This window comes from Schistocerca gregaria, chromosome 1, assembly GCF_023897955.1.
Source record: "Schistocerca gregaria isolate iqSchGreg1 chromosome 1, iqSchGreg1.2, whole genome shotgun sequence".
Taxonomy (NCBI): Eukaryota; Metazoa; Arthropoda; class Insecta; order Orthoptera; family Acrididae; genus Schistocerca; species Schistocerca gregaria.
The window spans coordinates 659,773,205-659,781,423 of record NC_064920.1 but is presented as its reverse complement, the minus strand read 5'-3'; the positions used below and the strand labels follow the sequence as shown (position 1 = coordinate 659,781,423).

Sequence of the window (8,219 nt, the reverse complement as noted above, 5' to 3'; positions counted from 1 at the left end):
GTTTCCTTCACTGGTTGCTGAGTGTACAAATTGAACAGCATCGCGGATAGGCTACAACTCTGTCTCATTTCCTTCTCGATCACTGCTTCTCTTTTATGCCCCTCTACTTTTTATCTGCCGTCTGTTTTCTGTAAACGCTGTGCATAGCCTTTCGCCTCCTGTGTTTTACTCCTGTTACCTTCAGAATTTCAAAGAGAATAACCCAGTCAATATTGTCAAAAGTCTTCTCTGTTCCAACAAATGATATATACGTAGTTTTATCTTTCTGTAACTTATCTTCTAAAATAACTAGTAAGGTCAGTTTTGCCTCTCGTGTTCCTGCATTTCCCCAGAATCCAAACTGTTCTTTCGCGAAGTCGAATTCTTCGGTGAGGCATTTGTGTTAGTATTTTTCAACCACGAATTATTAAACTTGTATTTCGGTACTACTCACACTCTTCAGCAGCTGCTTTTTCCTCGAATTGGAATTATTACATTCTTCTTTAAGTGTGAGTTACATCACCAGTCTAACACATCTTGCACACCACATGGAATGGTTCTGTCGTAGCTGACGCTCCCAGGACTGCCTCATTTATTCCAGGGCCCCTGTTTCGCCTTAGGTCTCTCAGAGCTTTAGTCAAATTTTTCTCTCAGTGTCATATGTGCTCTCTCATCTTCATCCCCTTCCCTCTTCATATAGGTCGTAAACTACATGGGGCGGAATATTAAACAATCCCATAAAAAACTGGAGTTTTCAGAGCGCTGTATATGATGTAGAAATCGTACCAGATGCTGATGCGTCCCTTCACTGCTGAAGTAATTCGTGGCACTCTGCCACCTTGTTTTACGGAATCAGCGAACAACGATGGCTGGATCCGGAGACACTACTGGGTATGTGTAAGAAGCTACTATGTCTGCACGTGCCCATGATCACACCGTGAAAGAAACTGCCTGATCTACTGGTAAACAAAGCCAACAGTCCAACACACAGCACTGCAACAAACCGGAAGACGTATTGTATACGAGTGTGCTAGGTCCTGTCAATGGCAATCAGTTTTAACTCCGACAGGTATTGTTGTTGCCAGTAAATGAAATATCTGAATATATATTGCGTTGGGGCCTGCAACGAATTGGCATTTGGAGTACATTGCTCACAACACAGGCAGCCGCTCATCATCAATGGCCCAGACAACAGATATACCACAAAGTAGCCACCTCGATGGCCAAATATAGGAATTTTTCTACATCTACACGGTGAGAACGCCGTGGGCACTTCCGTCAGCGTTCCACGGCCCTGCATGCATACATTCTCAGTTTGACAAAAACACAGGCACCTTATCGCAAGTTTACTGGTTCGCTAAATCACGCGAGCGTAATGCGATAGAAAATGTCTCCGATTATTTGTAACAACGGGTGAAACGTAGCTGTCAACATCTCAACACGTTGATATCTCTACAGGATCCACTCACCAATGAGAGGTTTCAGGTGGGTACGGCGTAAATGAAAAATCTTGTGGACTCTATTCCTTGCTGACACTGTGGCTGAGTCATAGTTGTTTTTCCTGATAAACAACACTTATCGCTGCCATTTCACATATTCACAAACAAATTCATAACTGTGTTTAATTTCTTGGACGCCTTCAGAAAGGGAAACAATCGTCCATATGCTTAACTTCCTGGTTAAGAAAATCCTGGCAGAGGATTGTAGTTCTGACATTATTCCAGACTTGAGTGTATCGTTGCTTTTAATTTCCTTACAGTTATCTTAAAAAGCTATGAATAAAATGCTTATGGATTTCCAGCCGCGTACAAACTAAGTGGACATGTGTTTTCGGTGTTTAGCCACTTGCGTGCAGTATGAGCTTTTATAAATTACATGGCGCCACCAACAAACATCTTCCTCACATGAAAGGTCAGACTGAATTGGAAAATTTCGTATGATTAGATAATTAGAATTTATCAGGTTTAAATCAGTCAAATTATACAAGATCAGAATATGTAGTTACAAAACAAAATAAATCAATAAAGTATTGGCTACACAGTCCACTGATGTGACTTCGTTCACAAATTAAGTTTCATTTCTATCACTGCTCCCTTGACGCAGCATGCAAAAATACTGAAAAACTCTGAAGAGCCATAATCATTCGTCCCGTTGTAATTTACGATGAAGGTAACAGCATGATAGATTAAAAGAAATACAGCAGGACACAAAGTATTAGTTTTCATTAAGAAAATTTATTCTTAAATTGGCATAGTAGAAATGAGAAAGGGGAGCATATCTCAAAAACCTGGTTTGTGCCTGAGTATTGGACAACTCAGCAGAACACGTAAAATAACACTGCCTCGTTCGTCGTGATCGGTTATATGGAATGTAAAGAGGAAGGAAATGTGTAGACTCATTCTCTCCAACTGCACTCACACGTGAAGGTAAAGTTCTGAGAGAAATTAACTAAAGCGATAAGCATGCTATTACGGCAAAGAGGTTTATAACGAATGAACAGCAAGTATAAGTTACGGGAATTCGCGTCCACAATGCAGTTCATGAAAGGCACATGCGTGGTAAATAAATTGCTCAACGGACTGCACCTTGTTGAAACAGATGAAAATCAGGAAATTACAGAGAAAAGAATACAAAATTATGAAAATTAAACTGAATCGTGAGGATGGTACGAATAGACGAAGAAAGCTGAAGGTCTCACTGTTTCATGCAACACGGAGTCCCAACAAGCAAAAGAGGGTACTGAGATTACACAAAATTATGAAAATACGGGTACTCAAATAGCACGTTAGACGCTGGTCAATTAATCTAACTGGATGACACACTGAAATACAGAAGTTCGACCCTCACATTCAGACAAGATAAACATCGCCGTAGCTTGGCCTAATCATCATGCAGTGGCGAACATTCCACACCAAACTGTTTAAAAGGAATAAAGCAAACCTAGACTACCGAATAAATGGAAATCCCTGACATTAAAGAAGCATTATGATGTTAATTGAACACTTTCTGGAAACGCTTCAGTTAGGCTGAAAAACGTACACATCACAACGACTTAAAAGTTGCTAGACCGCGCTTAAGAACTACAAATCGAACTCATCATCAGCCAGCGGCAGGATCTGAGTCGATCTCGCTAACAGGCTTCAGCAGTGCCTCTCTAGCGATAGCACCCAGAGAACCACATAGGTGAAACAGAAATACCGGATGGGTCGTTTCCGCCAAAATCATAACGGGCAAACAGGACATGGACAGCGGTGATGGACTTCTTTGTCCCGCAACACGAAGCCACGCAGAATGGTAATAAAGCCAATTTCTTTTCATGTTCTTCGTCGGTGGCCTTTCTGTTTTTTTTACTTAAGAACACTTCATTTATTTTTTCCTGATCTTTATAGCTTTTGTTCCTGGAAATTTGAGTACGTGGCTCAGTTCATGTGTCAGGTTGACGGTGTCTCATATCGATATTGTACGCTGCATCAACGTTTGTATTATACTGCGCTTCAGTACCTGGTATTGATGGCTGATAGTAACGATGGCTGACAGTACAGATCGGTGTGCGTAGGTACTCTCTAGACGCTGTTTCCGAGGCATCCATTGCGTCTGCGGCGGCCAAGAATATCGAGGAAAGTAAGGCCTCGTTCGCTTCTGCTTCTATAATATTACTATCAGTTGGAGGGCGTTACGATGATAAACTTGTTAGCACCAGCTATTGCAAACCGATTCATAAATAGGTTCGTGAATATTTTCTTAGAAACGACCCCACTGAAAACTAATTTTTTCCTTAGATACACTGACGAAGCGTTCGTCATTTTGCCCCACTACGTGAAAATCTTGACGAGTCAGTGGAACATTTCAGTAGCATTAAAAGTCACATCCAGTTCACTACGAAAGCAGAAAAAGACGATACGATGCCCTTCCTCCACGTCTCGCTTGGGCCATAACATCTACAGGAAACCTATGTACACCGATCTGTACTTGCCCGCTATCAGCCATCACAACCCGTCATAGAATCGCTACATCGTACATGACCAATGTCATTTGCCAATAACTTAGTCGAAGAGAGCTCGTCATTTGCACAGGATCTTCAGGAACAACGCCTACAACGATCAAATAAATGAAATTGTCTCAAATGAAAATCGGAATGAGACTACTGACCAAGAGCACAGACAGCAATTTCCTTTTCCGCCCTTGTTTGAGTCCGTTTTGGGTAAGACAAGCCACTTGCTTGAAAGACACAAAATCAAGTCGATATCCAGGCCTCCGTAAAAACTCCAGCACTTACTCAGACCAGTAAAAAGTGCGGCAGGCTTCAGAGCACCTGGAGCCTACAAAATGCCACACAAATGTAACTAATCTTACAACGGACGAACAGTGAGCATTTTAGATCAACGATGGAGCTGAGAGGTTTTATCTCCGACAGTACAATGAAAGACGGCTTTTGCTGAACACGCTCTATGAAATCGTCTCCGGATCAGATTTAACGAAACCTCTGTCGTGGCCCTCTCTAACGGCTTCAGCGACATTATAATTACAGAAGAGATCTAAATAAAGATTCACTGTACCCTAAATAGAGACGGCACCCTACAGCATAGTGCGGCTTGGGATACAGCGATCGCAAAGCTGCAAACGCATCGCACGCGGAGTCAACGTATCCCCATATTAGGCGACAACATGTGCACCAGTTACGTCACAGCCGTAAACCAGAGTGTATGAGAACTTACAACCAGCTCACAGGCAATCATTCCACTTGAAAATGTCCGAGAAGTGTTTGGTCGAAAGCTTGTGGTATTTTAGCCACTTGGCGCCGCTGGAATAGCGAGAAAATTTTGGTCAAGGCACAGTCGTGAAATTCTGCATTCTTATAAATAGAGTATTGTGACTGCTGAGCCTTCGGAGGGTTGGATTTCGGTTCCTACGTATTTAATAACTTTCAATTTCAACTTCGGGAAGACGCAACATTCGATCCTATATTGTGCACTTTGTACAGGTGTTAAGATATTGTCAGGTGAATATATCGTTAAGAACAGCTGACGGGTAGCCGTCATAAGCAGTAATAGTAATCTTGTAAGTAAGCTAGATCCGTTATCCCTTGAAAAGTGTTCACAGTAACTCCGACACTCCATACTTTACTGGATGAACTTTGCCAGAGATCGTTTTCTATTCCCTTACTACGGAGAATGACTGTACTGTGTCTTTTGAAATGTAATTCCGTATCTGTATTGCTGCAACTCGATCGCATACTAACTTAATGTGGGAAAATTAGTAATCGCGCTCATGGCATACAATGATGAGCCAATACATTTTTACTACTTGCTTAATAGCTTGTTTGTCCGTCTTTGGAAAGAAATACATAGCTGATTCTGCGTATCAGGGATACGGTAGTTTGTTGGTAGTTTTTTGGAGGTATGTGGCATTAGATTTCTACACACAGGTCATATAATTCGCATAAGTAACGGGCCCCTAATTTGCGTAAGTGGTGATGGCGCCCGATAGCGACCCAGTTGGGTTCCATAGGATTTACATCAGTCGAATTTGGTCGCCGAGATACCAACGTGAGTTCACCATAATGATGCTCAAACCACTGTGGCACGGTTCTAGCTCCGTGACAAGGATAATTCTACTGCTGAAAGATGACAATCGCCGTCAGGGAAGACATCAAGCATGAAGGCGTACTTGTGGTTTGCAGCTGTCAGCATGTCTTCGATTTCTTCAGCAGGTCCCATGGAAGCGCAGAGAAATGTCTCCCATAGCATAACACTACTTCCACCAGCCTGTGTCCGTGGCAAGCTGTTCGTTTCGAGCCATCATTCACCTCCATGATGGCGTTTGTGTACACAACCATTGACCTAGTGCAGCAAAAATGCGATTGCATTGATCAACGGCCCTGTCCAGATGCTTCCGTGCCCATTGCAATCGTAACTGAAGATGACGTTGTTGCAACATGAGTACCTAGGGGTGGTCTGCTGCGGAGCTCCATGTTCAACAATGTACGATAAACGATGAGCTCCGAAACCACTTGTGCATGCATCAGCATTGTGCTCTTTCGGTAGAGATGCCACAGATTACCATTTATCCTACTTAACAGAGCAGACAAGCCTCCGAACCCCACATTCTGTGAGTGTCGTGAACGTCCAGCCATTCAACGCCTAGTGGTAGTTTCACTGTCCTCCTACCTCTTTCCGCAGATGCTGGAGACAGCAGTACGTGAACATTCGACCAGCTTCTCCGTTTTCGAGATACTCGTTCACAGGCTCTGCGTAAAAAATAATATACCCTTTGTCAAAGCCGTTTATCTCATTGGATTTTTCTTTTACAGCCCATATATTCGCTAGGATGATGGCCCGGCCCCGTCTGCCGCCCTTACGTAGTCCTGTTACCGTATCAAGTGCCCTCAACGGCACCTGGCGCCATCCAGCGTCGTGTACTTGTGTTCGGTATGTCGTGTGTATTCACAATGACAAACTTCTTCCTGTATCAGCTGCAGCATACACATCCACACCTTTATACAGTACACTGCTTTTACCAAATAATCTAATAATTTAGAGAATAGGATTATTTTTTACCTCGATATAGTGTGTACCTTGATTCGCTACGTCGTCACTGAAAACATTGGTGAATTCTCTGAGCAGCATACAGTACTTATCCTATATGTTAATTTTGTAAGAGTGAGTATTTACCAAATTCAGATTATCTGGATCCTAGCGATACCAAACGTAAATTAATATAGAACCTCCCACTCCATTAAGTCTTGAACATTATCCGAAAATCCTTTAGGTATTTAACATGTTTTTCCGCTTGAGACCTACAAAGTACCAGTGGTTGCGTCCGCCCCCGGTAGCTGAGTGGCGTACTCGCTTCGGCGGTACATATACTAAAATTGGAACGATACAGAGAAGATTAGCATGGCCCCTGCACAAGGATGACACGCAAAATCGTGAAGCGTTCCACATTTTTTTTATGCCGGCACGGTAACTCAGCGTGTTCGGTCAGAGGGATAGCTGCCCTCTGTAGTAAAAAAACTGAGTTAATCGATCAACAACGAACTTAAACGGATGTCTTACGACGTCCGCACCGAGCGGGGACAACGAACAAAAGCGAACAAAATGAGATTTAAATAAAAAAAAAAAAAAAGTGGTCAGCGCGACAGAATGTCAATCCTAAGGGCTCGGGTTCGATTCCCGGCGGGGTCGGAGATTTTCTCTGCTCAGGGACTGGGTGTCGTGTTGTCTTAATCATCATCATTTCGTCCCCATCGACGCGCAAGTGGCCGAAGTGGCGTCAAATCGAAAGACTTGCACCCGGCGAACGATCTACCCGACGGGAGGCCCTAGTCACACGACATTTACATTTGTCAGTGGTTGCACTGCAGATGGATCCTATAAAACACTTTCAGGAGACTCTTCGCTTGGAACTCTTCGCTTGGGACGTTTTATGGATAATCAAGCGAATGAATTATGTCGGGAATGTATGTTTACTTGTGTGTCATTTTTGTTGCTATGGAGACTTCACAGCCACTATATACTGCCTGCTTACTGATACTTCTCTCCCTTTCTCTCTCTCTCTCTCTCTCTCTCTCTCTGTCTCTCTTTGTGGGAAAAGCTTAGCTGTATGGTTTCAGGTTGTTATTCAAGACTGTATACAACTTTCACCTGCTTCAGAGCTGTTCGTTGTGCATGAGAAACGGAACCTATATCAATTATATGTAGTCAGTCAATACAACGACTCGTGAGCCTTCAGTGATTCTTCACCATTGTATCCTAACGACCAATAACAAACATCTCTAATTCCGGGAGACTATTTCCATGACAACTCGATCATTTTACAGAGAATTACGGTTAACGTTTTCACACATCTGAAAAGGTTGTCACGAAAGCGACTTTTTTTCCAACCAAGACACATCTAAATCATCACACGGAACTTACAGCCGAGTTTGGTGTGGAACTGGCTAGTGAGATTCTGCCTTCTTTTAGTGTTCAACCCTGAGGTTGGTTTGCAGCAGAGCGCCATTCCTCTCTTCTGTCTGCTTTCCACTTCATTTCCACATATGTGTTACATCCAACGTCATTCATGATCTGTTGTATGTATGATATCCTTGGTCGCCCCCGCCGATTCCTTCCCTCAATAACTCCTTCTGCTATTGTTCCAATGATATTGTTGTGTCGTAGGATGTGCCCTACAAGTTTGTCTCTTCTTGTTTGGATGTGCCTCCACAGAGATCTGGTTTCCTGTACTCTTCTAAGCACCTC

General features: G+C 43.0%; 1 non-coding gene across 1 annotated transcript; it reads left to right on the top strand.

Annotated features, from left to right (window-relative positions):
- The first annotated feature begins 6,820 nt into the window (after positions 1-6,820).
- LOC126286320 (U6 spliceosomal RNA) lies at positions 6,821-6,927 on the top strand. Its single transcript, XR_007551685.1, has one exon. It is a non-coding gene; the product is annotated as a U6 spliceosomal RNA (small nuclear RNA).
- Positions 6,928-8,219: the final 1,292 nt, after the last annotated feature.